General features: G+C 36.2%; 1 protein-coding gene across 1 annotated transcript in view; it reads left to right on the forward strand.

Annotated features, from left to right (window-relative positions):
• Positions 1-9549: 9549 nt before the first annotated feature.
• The window catches only part of LOC131435036 (G-protein coupled receptor dmsr-1-like), a 172613-nt gene continuing 161782 nt past the window's right edge, over positions 9550-20380 (forward strand). Inside the window, exon 1 of the mRNA XM_058602503.1 lies at positions 9550-10304. The gene's annotated coding sequence lies outside the window, so the exon portion shown is untranslated. The remainder of the gene's footprint in view (positions 10305-20380) is intronic.

A 20380-nucleotide genomic window follows, 5' to 3' on the forward strand; every position in this document is an offset into this window, starting at 1 on the left:
TGATTTCGGGAGCAGTTTCTCTAGTTGAAAGTGAGCTATTCCATACGAAATCGTATGGAATTTTTCTTGTATTCTTTTAATTGGATCAAATTGTGCATATGCATTCTTTATGATACAAATAGACAATTTACATCATCATTATGTCATTTTAACTCTAGGTTGATTAACTTTTCATACAGGGTCCGCCATGTAACTTTTTTTTTATACATGCAATAAAACAGAAACGGTTCATCCGATTTAAGAATTTATTTTTTCATGGTAACAAAGTAGAATCATTCCGGTTAATTGTGGAATATTATTTCATTAAAATGGCTGCTTCGGCTGGCTTTGCAGTACGCTATACGGTCGGTCCAGTTTTTTAGTACAGTTTCGATTGTATGCAGCTTTATTTCAGCTATGGCTGCACGAATGTTGTCCTTCAAGGCTTGAATTGTCTGTGGCTGGTCAACATAACACTTATCTTCGACAGCCCCCCAGAGATAATAGTCTAACGGCGTCAAATCACAGCTCCGAGGCGGCCAAACGACGTCCGAATTTCGACTGATAATTCGATCTTCGAAGACTGTGCGCAGAAGATCGATCTTAGCGTTGGCTGTGTGGCACGGAGCGCCATCTTGTTGGAACCAAATGCTGTCCAAGTCTTCCTCTTCAAGTAAGGGGAAGAACCAATCGCTAATCATGGCGCGGTAGCGCTCGCCATTGACCGTGGCGGCGGCTCCTGCCTCATTTTCGAAGAAAAATGGCCTTGTGATGCCGCCAGACCAAAATCCGCACCAAACCGTCACTCTCTGAGGATGCATCAGCTTCTCCATGATAACGTGCGGGTTTTCCGTCCCCCAGATGCGACAATTTTGCTTATTAACATACCCGCCGAGATGAAAATGTGCCTCATCCGAGAAAATGATTTTTTGGCAAAAATCGGGATCGCAAGCCCAGTTGGCGAAGCGGTAACGCATGGGATGGTCTATACACAACCATTTTCGTTCAGCGGAAGGATAAAACTAAGTTTCTGTCAAATCAGAAGTGACATTAAGGTTACCAATGTCGAAATAACCGCTAGTTCAAAAAAAAAATGTTAGATGGCGGATCCTGTAAGCTTCATTTTTTTGGTTCATTGTACATTTCCACTCACTCGGTTAATCACGAAGTGCAACTACGAGCGATCTACTTCAGCTCAACTCAGCTCAGTAAAGCAAAGTCAGCACGAATCCTTCCAAATCGGGGCTCGAACATACGACAACTGGCTTTTAAGACAAACATCCTATTAATCGAACCGCCAATCATGGACTAGTTTATGTTAGTACTCTATTTTATTTTTTCACTTCAATAGGAAATAGGAGAATGAGTAAAAACACAAAAAGAGTCGCCTGTCTTTGACTGAATATACTTCTACTTGGTCATAGAAATACGGAGTATTTTGATAATCACTTTCACAGTAGTGATTAAAGCTGACGATGAATTTAGTCAGTCTGTCCAGGTCGTGACAAAATGCAATTCTACTCTCAAGTATCATGCATTTGGTTGAATATGCAATTTCAATAGGCTTTTTGACCAATCGAAGGAAACGCGCGGATTCCGTAAACGTGTTCGCTAAAAAGCGTTCCAAAAATTTCCGAAATCTCACGGAACGTAAACATCCCATTAAAAGGCAAAGGAACTATTCGATTGGGCTGAAAAGCGAAAGAGGAATCAACTAATACACATTTTCTTTTCGTATGCAAGTACAATAGAGCTTAGCCGCCCATGAGTTTCCCGTGATTGATCAGAAACCAGTTGAAATTGTATATTGAACTAAATGCATGATACTTGGGAAGTCGTAGGTTATACTCAACGTGCAACTTAAGCTAACTTAGAACATGGACTGACCAATAACGATCAATGAACACGCCCATGCAGGTCAATATGGGAAGAGAAGGAATGTTAGTTCAACACTTGTTGCTACTAGTTACCGAGGAATTCTCCGCATCATCACAAGTGTTACAGGAAAGGAATGGCGAGGAAATAATCAGGATTTATCTTGGTAGATAATGTAGTCTACTTATTGCGGAGAAATATATGAAAGAATTCCAATCCAAATGCAGACCTAATTAGGAAGAAAGGATTGTTAATTCAATGCATGTCGCAACTAGAAACCGATGAATCCAGTGCATTTCCACATGCCTCACAGGAAGGGATTGTTTATTAGTAAATTTTCGAGTATTATTATCATGTGTTTGTTACTCTGGTTAGCCGCCTACCGAAAATACGTTGCAATTTTTGTCGCGTTTTGTATTAATATGGGCTTCCTACTAAAAAGCATTCCTAGCACTAGCCATGCAATGATTCTGTACGCTATGAATCGGCTGCGAAGTCTGTTGAAACAGAACGGCCAAATTCCACGGAAGGAATGTAATGCCAGGACTTTGCTTTCCTACTACAAAAATGAATTTTCTCCGAAACTCGTAAAACTCTGGGCAGCCGGCTTTCGGGAGGTTTGATATCAATTCATACATTTAACTAATGTGTTCCGTTTTTTTTCTCAATAGATTACCGTAGTACTGGCAAGATGTCACTCGATCACCATCAATCAAACAGCAATCTCACGCGATGCGAAGTAACATTAGTAAACCAGTATCTTGTTTCTGCTATTCGCATTGCTGTAAACAACGCGAGATGACAAACCATTTAAAAAATTAAATAAAATAAACACTCGCGGATGCGTTTGCTACAGACCAATTTTAGGTTTTCAGCTTGAGTCTCACAATTGACTTGTAAAGTTTCAAATATTCCATATAAATCTGATAAAATCTTAAATTTTTTTGAAAAATATTAAAAATATTTTTCTTGATTTTCAAAACTTTTTCATACAGGGTAACGGCTCCCTATTTCATCTGAGCTCCTATTTGCATCTGTTAAATGTTTTAAAATGATTATAAAAGCTATTGTCACACTTTCCATTGAAAGAAATGGTTTTAAATTCTTCGGTGATCGTTTTTTTTTCATATAAAATAAACTAACTTTTCAATTAAGGACACATTTTCGTCTCAAGATTTACAGTTCGTCATGTTTCTGATTATCTACTAATCGATTCGTCTCAAATATGATCACTATTTCCCACAATTACACTACCATTGAATGCTTGATGACTTCAAAAATTACCCGACAAGCAATAAAAGTCTTCAAAAATATGAGATGAAAATTTTTCACTTAGTTCACTTGATTGCGCTTTGTTTTCATCTCATTTGGTTTCGCAAAGTTGCCAAGTTATCTCATAATGTTACAAAACAAAAATTGTTTTTCTTCTTCAAATTATCATCAAAAAGTATGATTTTGGTATCCGTGACATTAGTTTAATTATATTATTGATATTAATATTTCAAAAAAAATATTTCGGCTTCGAATATTACCAGAAAGAGCGTGTTAAATACTATTGAAATAACCATTATGGAAATCTAGTAGCACTGGTTTCATTCCGCTATACGTCAACATCACGCTGTGAAGTGTGTGTGTTTCATCGGCTGTGCACAGAGATACCAGATATTTTCATAGAAAATATGTATTACTTTGCATAGAAAGTCTATATTTGCTTTATCTGTTTTTACTAATAAAATGGTGTTAATCATAATCATTTATCTGCATAAAAGATTTCCACTTTAACATGTGATTTGTCCGTTGATTAATAAACTTTTAAAGAATCACTGCAATCAAATACTAATAGATACTCAGAAAGAAAAGTGTAATTTTTTACTTCTCACTTTTTATGAAATAGGTATTAAATTTAGGAAATCTGTATAAAAATCTATACAATACAGATTGTTGAATTTGATAGTAAATCGAGATGTTTCTGTAGTAATACCAGTAAAACGATAAGTTGCCATAAACATTGTATTCCATTTTCAGCTGTTCCGCACATACACTGTTACTCGAGTTAGATATTTAGTAGGTAAATTAATTGTGTTCGATTGGAATGAAGATTATTAGTATTTTGGCCGTCAAGCGGTGAACATCGTCTCGATATATGAAATATCCTTATTCCGCTGAAGTGGATCGGTGAATCGATAGGAGAAAACACAACGTAGGGTCGATAGCGCGATCACAGATAAATCTGTATAAACGGCATCTCTGACTCTGCATTTTGTTGTAAGAAGAGCTAATGCCTAAATAGTAACAATTCCGTTTTTTTATATAAAGTTCACCAAATTAATTTTTATTTTAAAATTTTAATTTAAAGCGAAAGGTAACGGAAACGACTGAAAATTTTTTAAACGTTGAAATGATTTCAAACTGGTTCTAAAAATATCATGTGTTGTCTAATAGTTGGCATTAGGCCGTTATTTAAGTAGAATTCTGACATTTTGAACCTGAGAGTGTAATAGTGGAATATTTTGTTTTGATTGCTGTCGCCATTACTAATTTATAGGATGAATAAGAACCAACGATAGGATGGATAAAAATCCATTGAGATGAAATTAAAAGCAGAGTAGTGAACACATCATAAGTGTTTTTAGCTGTTTCATGAATATTAGTTAAATTTTCAAGAAATGTGAATCAATTCTCAACGTGGAGCAAGGTGAATGAAGCAGTAATATGAAAAAGTTATAGTGATTTTAGTATCTAAATCGGGGTTTTGAGGCGACGTTCTTACAAATGAGATGAAATAGGGAGCCCTTACCTTATTCAATATCACAAGTGAGTTCCGAATGAAATAAAAATAAACTTGTGATTTTAACGTTTAGCAAACCAAAGTTTAGTGACATGTGATACAAAACCCAAAATAGTGTCAGCATGCAGCTCATTCAAAATTTTACACACAGTTCATATGCGAACCTGTATATCTGTATGTTAACGTTGAGTTAGGAAATACTTTCTATATAACATTAGCTTCGTTCAGTGATTTTAAATGTATCGAAGTAGAATAATTGATCGAATTATGTCACTAAATGAAATGATCTTCGATTATGAAGGGCTGAGATAGTACCTAATAAGATTTTAGACTGATATGCAGTCACAGGCTTCTTCTGTAATAGGTAGTTAACCTTGCGTAACATATTTCTGTTATAATGACACAAAAATTCGAATCCGTGCTTGTACAGAGAAGTCAGATTATTGATTTTTCTTTAATGGATTGAAACATTATTTGCAGAAAGCTGCTCAGAGTAAATTAGAATTATGTGGATGCAATGCTAAAATCCATATGATTGAGCTGCGAAAACAAACTATTAAAAGTTAACATGCCAAAGGTAGTTGAAAAATCATTTTAAACTATAAACTGAATTCGCAGCCTGAACCCATTTGAAAGTTATTTATCCCCGCTTCATAAAGAACAAGAGTGAAAACTTTTTTTGCTTGGAAAACGTCATATCTGTTTCCAACCTACCGACTGCTTCATATTACATCTACAGCATATTTTCTTGACTTGCAATATGATACTCTTGTTTATCTATGCCCCGCACGATTGTGATCGATATCCAACGATTTAGCGGTACACGAATTTATTGCCATATCAACAGGTTGGCTGCCAACAGAATGATAAGTAAACAAAGGATAGATTATGTGCGCTTTGGATTTATTGCATATGTTTATCCTCGGTTGTCATATATTGCGAAACGAACCTCCACTGCTCTGCGAACAGAATTCATAAATTTATTACTATTTATTGCTCTTGTTAGCAAAATATTACTCTCGGTAACACCCTCCCTTGATATGAGTTTGAACAAATAGCACGTCGCTGTATCGAACTTTCATAGCTTACCACGAAGAATATATCCTGGCCGAACTGTCAATTACCTTGAATTGCTGAAAACTGCATATACCAGATATGACCCATAAATTTTATCTTTGATCTACCACAATGGAGTTTGATATTGTTATAATTATAATAGGAGCAGTTATGTCATGTTCGCTCATTATCTTGTAAGTTGATTTCATTTATATATTATTAACAAAATTATAACCGATATATTTGGTAACAGATTATAGACAGATTCCTGGTCAACCGTCTTACATCGCGACTGGACGTGAAGATGAGCCAGAAAGAACCAAGTTCGTGTTTGCCGATAAGTTCGAGAGCAGACTATGATTTGGCAAGCGATTTGTAGTTGTGACTGAAAAAGCGTTAAAAGCCGTTAATCCGCAAGCATAGGAGAAAAGTCAACTTTATGCCCGATTTTGCAATTTCCACTACTCAAAGTGAATCCGGCGTGGTATGCTGCCAATAAGATCGAAGCACTGTGAGTGTGACCAGAGAACCGAACGTATAAACATATGTAGATAATTTATAGTAGATATTACTTCATACTAGTAACATTTGACAAAGTCAGGTTCCAACACAACCACTAATAATGCCACATTTAGCTAGCTACCCGATCTGCAAGAAAAAACATAAAATAGTGTTAACAATTTTATCGATGATGTCTTACGAAACGAGTTATAAATAATATTACCGCTGATTGTTGATATAATTGAATAAAGTGTTTCTGTTTTACACGATGATTATCGAGTAATAACAACACTTTCTTAATTAACGAAAATGAAGATACTTCAAAAAACAACATTTCAACATTTGATGGTCAAATTCCAGAAGAATAAATTTGAGATTGTTCTGGAATAAATCATTAATTACAGTTTGATTAAAAAATTAGAACAATCGTTTAAATAAAAAGGCAGGCGGGTAATGTTAGATCATAACCGGATTGACGTGAATACGAATGATTGTTTTGTCATTTTGAGAGTATTTTTTTGAATATGCACTACGAAGTGAAGTGAACTAAACTGATTATTTTGATTTCCGATTTGCATATTTTATCAGTATAATAACGTTTATAGCGCTTCTGTAAACACGTATGTCCCCTAAAAGGGCTAATTATAGAATGTTCTTCGTCGTTGTTACCTTTCCGGTGTACTTTGCTCCAATGTATACTTTGTAGAAGAAAATATCTGATTTTCTTTGTTTACTTTCTCTTTAGGTTGTATCGGCATTATTATATAAATACATATCTGGTACTGATTGAAACAGGGAAACATTTGCTTTTATTTTGAACAAAAATTTTGTAGGTAATCGTGAAAAGTAGCAAGTTATTAACAGAAAAGCAAGTAAACAAAAGGAAACTCTTATTGGTTTATGTAATCTTATGAAATATTTATGTCAATTTGTGGTTTTATCATGGATGGTATGGAGGAAAAACTATCCCGCATACGCATGGCTGCCAGATGGCTGACTAAACGCTGCCAGCTGGAAAAATATGGCTGGCAGACATTCTGGTGACCGACTGCCTCACCGCTGCCAGATATACAACTCAAACGATACAACCGTATCCACCAGGATTTTTCCACATTGAAATCTTTGACATTTTCAGCGAAGGTGAGAAGATGAAAACGCTCGGCTAACTTGGATACATGCGACTTTGTTTTGTCAAATTGGATTTGACAACCGTAACTGAATCAATTTTGATAGCCTTCTGGTGGCCATGGCTGCCCAGGTAGCCAAAACGCTATGCGGGATGTTGCTGCAAATCTGCGCGTTTTTTACATATTCATGTTCATTGAAAAACCAATGCATTCTAATATAATACGATGCAACTGCACCGATCATTCATCAAATAAAACTTTTACTGAATTATTTGCTGAATGTTCAACTATTTGAATGTCAGTAAAACTTCACCTATATCCATAAAAATAACACGGCTTCAACTGTATCGAATATCGGAGAACACCGTAATCAATCGCTCTTTATTAGACATGGATAGACACCAACAGGCGAGCAAAGTAATTTCGAGAAATTTGGTGCACATTTGCTCAGATTTTTCGTTAATTGTGTTATAAATCAATCGAGAGTTATCACGACATTCAAGAACTCTCAGCTCTGAAGTTGAGAATTATATATTTTAATACTCTCTATAGAATGACAATATAATTTTGTGTGTGTGTGTGTGTGAGTGAGAGAGAGAGTGAGTGTGTGTGTTATTCCATAGGCTCGATGTTCTCTGATACCGTTTTCGTTTTTGAACCTAGACGTGGGCTACTCTGACTCCGAGTAAAACGAACACGTGGTACGCGCCCTAAACAACAACTCATGAAAAAAAGAAAAAATAAACAAACTCGGCTGGATGCGTTGTGCGACCCGAGAAAATTTTCAGAGCGAAACTACGCGATTGGAGTCCGATCTAGAGCGACCTCAGGTTGCTAAAACAAACATATCAAACGTTGTTTGGGCGACTCTAGGTCAGCTTTCGGGCTGCTCCGATCAATAAACGAAAACGGTATGAGATAGCTTAACCGATTTCAACAAACGTCGACTCATTTGAAAGCTACTACATTGTAAATTGTGGATCAAAGTTTGAAAATCAAGTGGCTGACACCTTCGGTTCCAGAGATATGTTCGTTTATGTGACGCAACCGACAAATAGCGCAACTTCTATCCGCAGAATGCCGGTTCCAATGCAGTTCAAATGTATTATTTTGTATAAATTTGGTTAGAGGAATGTTACCGAATATGTGAAAATGTGAATTGTTATCCACCCAATTTGTTAGAATTTACCCGAATAAACAAAAAATAAGACTGTGCGAATGACAAGAGTGTGTTGTCCTAGACCACAACTTAGTTACCACGTTTCGCCTCGTTTCCGTGACCATTAGCAATCAGTGCATCTCCATCATAGCAATCGTTTGCGACGGTTGACATCTGCATCATCATTATTATTGGACACAGTCGAGACAAGAACGTTTTCGTGTTGGACAGACCATATTGGAGATTTGAGGAATTCAGAAACTACACAAAGAGGAAGACATTACACACCATTTTGAATAGGTTTTTAATTCAATTATTTTATAGAAAACTATTAAATCTCTGTGAAAGCAGATTTCAGGTTTTATTTGATTGATTTGTCACCGGCAAGGTAATGATGGATAAATAATCATACGCGAAAATATTACTCATTCGGAAAATATCCTATTTTATACTTGGTACGCAATACAGTTTTTTTGCTCTCCTCACCAGTCATTGTGATAAACCAAGAGGTAACAACAAATAAGTCCCTAATCGGATGTTGGTCTGTCACACCCGAAAGTCAGATATTGAACCTTAATCAATTTCCGTTGCATGCTCTTCGCGCCGTCCTGAGGATTACTTCTTCGTCGTTTTTTTCTTTTTTGCTTTTGGGTACCATCAACAAGTAAGGCTGCTCTCGTACATAAAGCACCATTTGCTAGTGTGCTTTGTATCCCAGCTCGATAAACATTTAATAGAATATTTTAGCTTCCAGAAATAAACGTTTTCCATTATAAACACGTCATTTTGCAGATGAAATTGATATTATAAACATATTTTGTTGCACATCCACTATTTGCTCATCATTTACTAAATGTTCATGAATAATGCCAGCATAAACAAACCGTCCTTCGGATCTGTGGAAATGTTCCGGCGCAAACTCGATGTAGCACTACTTTTCAAAACGGCGAGGAATGAGAAAGTGGCATGAAGTGGGAGCAAGGTTCATCCGGCACATGTTTCGCTCTATGGTTGACGATTCGTGCAACTGGACGCACTTTCAGTCAACAGTTGCCGTTTGTCGGAAAAGGTCGATTTCTCTCCAACCGCGGGAACCGGTCCCCGTAAGTGATACTCTTATCTGTTGGAATCAATGCTATCGAAAGAATTTTGCGATATTATATGCGGCCTGATCCGATTACTTAACGTTCAAAGGTGTATGGCTATGCCACTCCAAGGAGCACCGGATCTCAAGGGTTGAATTTATATTTTCGAGATGAGTAGATTAAGTGGAAAGAAGCTGCTTCAGAGGAACCATAATTCGGAGCCATGAAGTGTAGCCAGAGGAAATGACATGGAACAGATTGTTGTGTGCAGAATATGAAATCCTTTCATAAACCGATCACGTTCGTAGTGTCGTAGGAGTCATCCTTTTATATACCAACCGTTTTACCGGTGGAACGAAGTGAATCAATGAGGAGGTCGAATCACGCCGTCAAGATGGAATATTTAAGTGATCAATTTCATAGCATGTGATTTCTTTACTGTGCGGATAGATGGACGGTGAAGCAGGAAGTGAGATTTCATCAAAATTCTTTGTAAACAAGTCTAGAGTGAAAAGTTGCTTGATATGTGAATATGCAAATTGAAGAAGCAACCATTTCTGTTGGTGTTCGTCTAACGCTTTTTCACTTTACTCGCATCATGTGGAGCTCATTGAAATGATGCAATATAACTTCACTCAGCTGTGAAATCACGTTTTCCCAATTAGCGAAGACAGAAGAAAAGTGGTTACTGAAACATGAATAATTGAAGATCAACAGTAGATTATGGCAAAACGGTAGGTTCTCTTGTGCAGCTTCTGCTGCTGCATATTTGTTGCATGTTGAATATTCTGTGACTATCAAGTAGAAAGAAGACATCCTGTGTTCTAAAACGATAGATGATTTTCTAATTATGCAGATAACTTCCTTCTGCAGATGTACCTCACTTTCCAACAGCAAGAAAGATATTCATTTCATGATATGCGAAACGATTTAATGAAACAGATGTATCTTTTCATCTAATCATAAGTGATAGCAGGACATTTCACTGAAGTTATCAGTGGCACATTATTAAACCTAAATCAGTTCGGAAGGAGACACATGAGAAAATTTGATAAATTGGATTTCATCAATCAGTTCAATTTGAGGGCAGGAATAATGAGTCGTGTATTGTAGGTGAAAGAATTTAGAAACAAACAGTTGAATAATGAAAAGTGCTAATCGAAATTTACGTGCTTCTCTAGTATTGTTGCAATTTTCATTGTTTGCGGTTTATATATGTATAGTCTTTGTTTTTAAATAGCATTTATAATTATCAATCAATAAAATATTATATTTGCAATAAATTCTTATGAATATGAACAAATTTGAGCTATTGATTTTCTCCAAGATGGCTAAACCATTTTCACAAACAAGTAACACGAAAGGAAGTGAACTTCTTTGAAATACAAAACTGTGCGTTTAAAACTCTAAACATAAATTTGAGAAACAGCAGAGTGTAGTGATCCATTTCTAATTTCGGCAGAATGCATCCATAACACATTAAATCTACAACATTGTGTTCACAAAAAAAATTGTTTGCACCAAATTGTTCCTTAGGAAATAGCTCTTTTTCGGAGATGATTTGATTACGTAAGACGTGGTATTATGCGATAAGAAATCCTTGGTCCTACTCGACATTAAAACATTACAAATCAACCAAAAGGACTAGACTATTAGAAAATTTTTAAAACACTAAACGCAAAAGTTTTTGGAATCATGTCCACGCACAACGGAGAGAAACTGGATTACCAAAAAAGAAGTCATTGAGCGGGGTAAAAATATTCACCACCTTCGACTTTCGTAGATTATTTCGCAAACACTTCGGTCATCAGGTTTTCGAAGCAGCGAACACCGTACAATTTCGTTCCTTCATTGGTTCAGATACTATTGTCACTATCGTAGTCATGAAGTCCGCATGCGGGTATTTGAAATCATCATCAAATGCCGGATCAGATGGTATTGATTCAATGAAGAAATATTTTAGGGGTGCGGTGACCTGACAAATCGTGATATGACAGTAAAAATTGGTTCCTGCATTAGTGCGCCTTTTCGAGTGAACTATAGTGTACCTCAAGGCAGTCATTTCGGACCATTTATATATTTAGTTTATTTTTTTACAACTTTTCGTTGTAGTGCCTGAAGCTACATGTTGAAGACGGCTTCAAACTTCTTTATCTCTTCAGAGATTCCGAAAATACAACATTTTTGCAGAAACAACTAGATACATTTTCTAAATGTTGCACCGTAATAAATTATATTGAAGCCAACAAGATGCTCCGTTATCTCATTCTCGTCCAAACTCACAACAATAATATCTGACTCTACCATCTGACTCTACAATAACTGGTATCAGGCCCGTACCCAGGATTTCATTTCGGGAGGGGCCCAAAGATGAAAAAATAATGTTAATGAGTATTGCTTATGTATCTAATTCTCTGTGTGCTTTTTACTACTGTTTTTTTACATAAACTTCAAACTTTCCCACTGGAATTGATATTGTATTACATTTCACTAGATGTACTGTCTTGTAATTTCTGTAACACATGTCTGAGACATTGGAAATAATTATATGTTTTTGATTTCGGGAGGGGCCAGGGCCCCTCGGGCCCCCCCTCTGGGTACGTGACTGACTGGTATCAAACAGGAATCTACTGTCCAAAACCCAGGGTGTACTATTGGATTGTAGACTAATTTTCATATGTAGGATGTATGAAAATTGATTATTGACATCAAAAATCATATCTTGGATATTTATTTATTTATTTATTTATTTATTTGTTTTGAATCATCGGACATTGTAGTCTAAATGATTTGAGTGGGAAAAAGCCCATTTGAGTTTACCAACACATCCAATGGCATAGCTCTCAAACAGGCATAAAAACCACTATCTTTTCAACTATACTAAAACTAATGACATAATACACACAGAACACTAATATAATTGTCGTTGATTAAAAAGCAGAATACATACAAAAATTAAATAAAATAAAATATATCACAGAAGTTGTAGTCTGCGTATGATGGATGCCAATTTTTTTGATGAGTCGCCAAACTCGACACTATCTACTTGTGAAAAAGTGCGTATCATAGAAGTAACTGGCTCGTGATATCCAAAACTTGTGCGATGAAATCTTGTCGATAGTAACGATACATCGCGAGGTCTCCTAGAGGCTCGTAGATCTATACGGGATAGCAGTTCGGGTACATCAATTTCACCATTCAGGATTTTCACTTTTGTTACGGCTTGTTGTATACGACGACGACATTCTAATGATTCAAGGTTTAGTAGCTGACAACGATCTTTGTATGGTGGAAGGTTCTGCGGATCACGCCATGGTAGATTCTTGAGCGCTAATCGTATGAACCTTTTCTGAATTCTTTCGAGTTTCAAGCTCCAAGTTAGCTGATGTGGATTCCAAACTGGCGATGCAAACTCAAGTATTGGCCTGACTAAAGAGCAATAAAGTGATTTCAAACAATATGGGTCAGTAAAGTCGCGGGATATTTTTGAAATGAATCCCAGTTGCCTATACGCTTTTTTAGTTATGTTAGCTATATGAGAGTTAAAATTCAGTTTGTGGTCAAAAATAACGCCGAGATCGCTGATTTCACTGACTCTATGTAGGTTTATACCATCAATGCTGTAACTGAAGATGATCGGATTGCTCTTCCTATGAAATGTCATTACGGAACATTTAGCGATGCTAATGATCAGCAGATTGGAGCGACACCACTCCACGAAACTATTTAATACGGTTTATAATCGATGGCAGTCTTCAATCGACTTTACTACTAGATAGAGCTTGAGATCGTCAGCAAATATAAGCTTGCATCCAGCACCCAAAACCGTAGCTACATCATTGAAAAAGAGAGTAAACAGCAGGGGACCCAGATTACTACCTTGTGGCACACCTGATCTATTGGTGAATGCGGACGATTCACAAGAACCTAGTTTAACACTAGTTTAGTGGTTTGACGGAGAATAAACTGCTAGACGATAATTTCTAATAATTTACTTCCGGCTGAAAGATTTGCTATTCCACGGTACTGATGGACATTTCGTCGGTCTCCATTTTTGAACACTGGAAACATGTAAGATTGTTTCCAAACTTCAGGAAACCTTGCCTCACTAAACGATCGATTGAAAATTTGAGATAGAGGTTCAGCTAAAGCGACAGCACAGCGGCAGTAAACAACAGCCGAAATTCCATCTGGACCAGGAGAGAACGAGCTTTTGAGTTTTTTGATAGCATTAAGTACCATATCCGGTGACACATAAAAGGTACTCAAATCAGCAACATTATGCGGTACAGTAGCTAAGGCAGAAGTCAACTCAGACTCGGTTGCAGAGCAGGATATGCAAAAATTTAAAAAAATTAGATTTTTCGAAAAATTCATACAGATGGACCCACTTAAAGTGCTCTTCGTTTCTCACTTGATACAATCTCGAATGGATTGTTCAGATCCATCATCGCAGTCTACGATACCATCCCGTTTTAGGCATACCTCATGCAAAAAGTATTACTGCATATCACATATCTTTCCTTGGTATGTGTCGCCTTTTAAATCACTATTCCATTTTTTAAGATTGAATGTAGGGCGTAATCGATCTTTATCCACATTTCTATAAGATTCGATGCGGGCTTACCAGGGGGCGCTAATGATTTATTCGCGAAATGTGACCATTTTTTTATATAAAACTATTCATAACTAACTATTCATAATTATTTTATTAATGGTCACAGAGCATTGAAGTTTTCTTCAATTTTACGTAATTTTACAAACTCTAAAATTTTATTAAACAAACCATATTGCTAGAGTTAATAGAATTAATGAATAAACTGATTTTTTAGTAATACTACCAAATAATGAGTTATAGTAAGTGAAATGTTTTCTTCAGCAAAGTTACCAGAAATCGCAAAGGCTACAAGTCGAAGACGAAAACTCTCTATCTGCCTCCAGTAAAAGTAGATTTTTTCATTTGTCTTTACACGCGTGCCGTTACATGATGATTCATTTTCATAAAACTGTTTCAATAACCCCTTTAACACCAACAAGAAACAAGTTTAAGATATGGCCGCCAAACAATTAAAGGCATGAAATTACAGTTTTAAACCACTGTACAAACGAGCCATCATTTGCGTTTGAGAAAAAGGCAACGAATAGTGTTCAATATCGGGAAAAAAAAATCTACAATTCGACCCTTCTAAAAGCCAGAAATGAATTCGGTGTTGCATTATAATAGTTTCATTCGTTAAAATCGGCCAATCCGAAATGATAGAACCAACACAAAAATTCAGTATGTTGCCATTTTACGAGCTGTTAGGGCCGACCATTTGTGGAAAAGCTGCAAAAGAAATTACGCAAAAGAAAATCACTCACAAAAATTGTTTCAGGATTGAATCAAATTCTACTGCGGGCCGCTCGTAACGCTTCAAACGAGAGCGATTGTGTTATCCATTGGGGTTCTATATGTTGTCTAAAGAACTATAAAGACTACTTCTCTTCAAATCGGAGGTAAAAATCATCTGTTTTGTGCAAATTTAGAATAATTTGATTCTGAAAGCCAGATATGAATCCCGTACAGCATTTTGTTAGTATCTTTCACATAAATATGCCAAGCCGAAATGAAATAATCAACATCTGAATTCAGTATGTTGTTATTTTGTGAACATTATTATCACAAAAACAACAAGGATCAACCCCATGGGTTGTTCGAGCTATTGATGTTAAACAAGTTTGTTACGCGACTTTTTTACGAGGATTTCCGAAGCTACGCTTTTTTATATGCGGATTCCAGAAATTACGCGGTAACAATGCCATTTTTTCGTTCGACAAACCCGACAGACAGAGGTCCGTTGTTGAGCACTGTTGGAATAGTTTTACTGGAGAATCTCTGAAGTTTTTTCCGCTCATTTTTGCCTTTCTCATATAGAAAGGTTATGCAATCACTGTGAAAACCGACTTTTGAACCGAGGCCCGGAGGGCCGAGTGTCATATACCATTCGACTCAGTTCGTCGAGTACGCAAAATGTCTGTGTGTGTGTATGTGTGTGTGTGTGTATGTGCGTATGTGTGTATGTAACGTTTTTTTGCACTAACTTTTCTCGGAGATGGCTGAACCGATTTTCACAAACTTAGATTCAAATGAAAGGTCTTGTGGTCCCATACAAAATTCCTGAATATTATTTGAATCCGACTTCCGGTTCCGGAATTATGGGGTAAAATTTGCAAAAAATTGTGAAAATAAGTGCACTAACTTTTCTCAGAGATGGCTGAATCGATTTTCACAAACTTAGATTCAAATGAAAGGTCTTGAGGTCCCATACAAAATTCCTGAATATTATTTGGATCCGACTTCCGGTTCGAGAGTTATGGGGTAAAATGTGCAAAAAAAAGAAAATATGTGTTTTAACTTTTCTCATAGATGGCGCGACCGATTTTCACAAACTTAGGTTCAAATGAAAGGTCCTGTGGTCCCATACGTTATTCCTGAATTTCATGCGGATCCGACTTCCGGATCCGGAAATATAGGGTAAAGTGTGTGAAAAATTGTACACCATCACTGAAAATGGGGAAAAACCATAAAAAATTTTTTAAATCGACCTCAAATCTTTTCCAATTTGATGGTTTTTATCAGTAGACGGTCAAACAAACCGATTTCGGTTATTCTTTTAAGAATCGAAGAAAAAAATTTTTTTTTTGCCTTTCTCATATAGAAAGGTTATGCAATCACTGTGAAAACCGACCTTTGAACCGAGGCCCGGAGGGCCGAGTGTCATATTCCATTCCACTCAGTTCGTCGAGTACGCAAAATGTCTGTGTGTGTGTGTGTGTGCGTATGTGTGTATGTAACGTTTTTTGCACTAACTTTATGGGGTAAAATGCGCAAAAAAATGAAAATATGTGTTCTAACTTTGCTCATAGATGGCGCGACCGATTTTCACAAACTTAGGTTCAAATGAAAGGTCCTGTGGTCCCATACGTAATTCCTGAATTTCATCAGGATCCGATCTCCGAATCCGGAAATATAGGGTAAAGTGTGTTAAAAATTTTATACCATCACTGAAAAGAGCGAAAAACCGTAAATAGTTTTCTAAATCGACCTCTAATCTTTTCCAATTGATAGTTTTTATCAGTAGACGGTCTAACAAATCTATTTCGATTATTCTTTTAAGAATCGAAGGAAAATAATTTTGAAGAATACCACAGTATTATATATGATAGTTTGATTGATATGAGAAAGGCATCATTACACCACTAGGTGGATTAAAACAGGTTTTTTAAACTAACACTACATACCCCGTGAAGTACACGTAGAATAACAACAAATTTTCTTTCTATATGAAGATAACACCTAATTTTGACAGGAGTTTTGCAAGAGAAAAAAAACAACAAACCGACCCAGAAAACTGAACGAATATTTCGTGCAGTATGTCGTTCAACAAGCGCTCAACGACCAACAAAATAGAACCGCTTGCTGAGAGGGGTGTTTGTCTTGTATCCGACAAATTTACCGAAATTACAATAATAGCCCAAATATGTGCAATTAAACTTACGTACATACTAGCGTAACGGATTTCGATATTTAAGCTTCTCTTCACCAAGCTTGTATTATAGTTTTGCATGCATGCAGTTATTTTTATAGCGTTCAGTTTTCTACCATTACTTCTATTCTGCGATTTCGATAATAGTTAGAGTTCATCTCATTTAAATTAGAAATTAATCTTGAATACTTAGAATTTATACTGAGATTCTTGCAAAGCATAACAAAACATTCCATCCAAACTCGCATGACACAAGATCAAAGCAAAGGTTAACCAATTAAAGCTTCAAATCGTTTTATGGCACTTTTTGTCTTGCTGTCTAGCAACAACCCACCTCTAGCATGCTACACGAAGAGCTGAAACGTTAGCTATAATTTCGCTTCCATTTATAGATTCGCGTGATACCAACAACTACGCTTTTGCATCGATTGACCAATCAGAGCGATGCTTTTCCTTTGATATATCGCTTACTCCTTCAAAGCCGTCGTCTACGTTAGGGAAATCCGGTGGGCTGGAGATTTCAGCAGGAAAAATATGACACTGGTAACCTTTTAATCAAAATTTCAATCATACATAATTGAAAATACGCGTCTTGATGTATTCAAATCGAAACTTAGAAATATTTCCAATCAAATGATGAAATTATATTAATAATTGATGCAAAATTTGCTGAGCTGTAAGTGTTTAAAACCTGACCACATTTCTATGTGTATTTTGCCTTGAGTTTCTAATTTGCACCCCTATATAGAAAACGAAAATGTGTTCCACATCAACATATCTTCAATATTGAATAAGTCCGCACAGAATTTCGCATGATATTGAATAAAGAAGTTTTCTGACGTGTATGTCTTCCATTTTTATTTCCGAACATATTTATATGATGGTAGGCAGCGTCGATTAAAAATTAATGTATTTTTTTCGCTGCATTTGTTAAAAAATATCCATACTTCTGGAACCGGAATCAAGACCTGTTATAGCCAAAATCGGTTCGTTTGGCAATACAACTAACATAAACTACAATTTGAAACAGTTTTGAGCCGCTCTACGCATAATTGTCCCATGTTCTATAGGATATAGACGGTATGAGACTTAAACACATTTCTCGCGGTATTTTCGAAATCCAGATGAAATTCAATTTGTGAGACCGTAATACCTTTCACTTGACACTAACTTTGTGGAAATCGCTTCTGCCATCTCAGAGAAAATGAAACGAGAACCGTTCTAAAATGTTTGAATTAGAAACCAAAATTTTAGGTCATCAACTAAAAAGACACACAGTATTAGAATTAAATGGTTATTTTTAAGAACCTAGAACTCTTTTTACGCATCACCCTGTAATTCGAGAACCATTTTCTTGTGTTCTTCAAAAACCTTACTGCTAATTGAAGACTGATTTACAAGCTCATTCCTTAATTGCGATCTAACTATTTAGATTATTAGAAAATACTTCATGAGTATCATCTACATCATTCCTGCCTCAAATAGATGCATACAAAGAACAAGTGAAGCTAAAAATGAAAGTTTGGTCTCAACTGCAAATATTTTTTTGAGAATGACGATTGCCCATCGATGAAATATGCAAACTGGCTTAGGTTTCGCTTGAATAGTAAAGTTTATACAGTTTTAGCAAGTCACATGATCTTATGGTAAGGATACAGCCCATCTGTCCAAATCCAATTGACGGGAGTTTCGAGCGAGCGAAAACCAATCGAATATTCACAACTGCACACGAATGGCAAAACTTTTTTCCTCGGCTAGGATTATGATTAGTTTTTGGCCGAACCATCCGGAATATCCCCTCAAAGTGATTTTGGGCAGATGGCTGACTGGCCGATATAAAAAGCACTTGAGCTCTTTCTGTGTGTTGCATCGAACAGACAAAAAGTAAAATAGAAATCATTTTCAGACTAGAACTGAACATTTGCAATCCCTTTACATTTGTTAAAAAAAATATCCAATGTTGATCATCAAAATTAACTTTTATTTTTTATAATAATACATTCTAATTACTACTGGCAACATCAGACCCCAGGCACTAAAGTGGCACCAATTGGTTGAAAAGGCATCGCTTTTGTTTAGAGATGCCAAACAAGAGTAAACTTTTACAATCAAAATGAGTTTGTCGAATTCACGTCTTATTTCAATTAAACCATTCAGCTGCTTTCCAGCGATGGCGATATCGAGGAATACATTAGTGCCATTTTAATAACTCCCATAAAACTGTAGCATAACACTTCAAATTAGCGACAGTATACGAGTTTGAGGAGATTCTATGGTGTTTGGACGGTATTTTTAACAATATTTGATAACCGTTATAGCTTGGATTTAACTTACGGTAATAAATAGTATATTTTTTGGGACTTGTTTACAACTCGTCACTGCACAACTGATCAAATTTTAATTGAGTGGTTACGCACAGGCTTGGTTAAAAATAATCAAATTGGGCTAAGGACACTCAACCATTTTCTGTTCTAAGCCTTCAGCCTGTCCATTCCTTTTTGTTTGATACGTTAGTATAAATATAATATAAAGTGCGGTTCAAGATAAACTACCTAGCGATCCAACTACTAGTTATAGAGCACTATTAGGTGGAACACGATATCTCATATATTAATACCCATGTTCAAAGGATGACATAAAAATTTATACTCTCGATTTTAATTTTTGTGCGGCTATCACATGCTGTTCATTTTTTTAATTTTGCTCCTTAGAGTCGAAGCGATGGTATTAGCTCCGAATTCATCCCAATCCGATGATTGTAGTTCGGGTAATTTAAGATTTTTTTCTGATATAGAAAAGCTATGCAATCACTGTAGAAACCGACTTTATAAATAAGGTTTCGAGAATTTTCTCATGGATTGCTAAGCGATTTTCACAAACTTAGGTATGAGAGAATATTTTTATCTGAAATCCGGGTCAAATTTTTTTTCACAAACTATGATTTTGGTTTTCACGAAAGTAAAAACTGTGCGAATCTATAGGCCTTTTTTTGAAAACCAAACGAACCGAATTTCACTATATCGGTCTCCGGTTTGCAATTTGGAAAGTACCGGAAATAGAGGTTAAAAACTGCAAAATAGACATTGCACCGATTTTTCATTAAAACGTCAAGGAATGCAATTTAACACCTGACTTTTCAACCGAGGCCAAGGAGGCAGAATATCATATACCATTCGACTCAGCTCAACAAACTGACTGAACGTCTGTATGTGTATGTATGCGTGGATGTAACAAAAATGTGCACTCGACTTTCTCGGAGATGGTTGGACCGATTTTCACACGGA

The sequence above is a fragment of the Malaya genurostris genome, chromosome 3, assembly GCF_030247185.1.
Source record: "Malaya genurostris strain Urasoe2022 chromosome 3, Malgen_1.1, whole genome shotgun sequence".
NCBI lineage: Eukaryota > Metazoa > Arthropoda > Insecta > Diptera > Culicidae > Malaya > Malaya genurostris.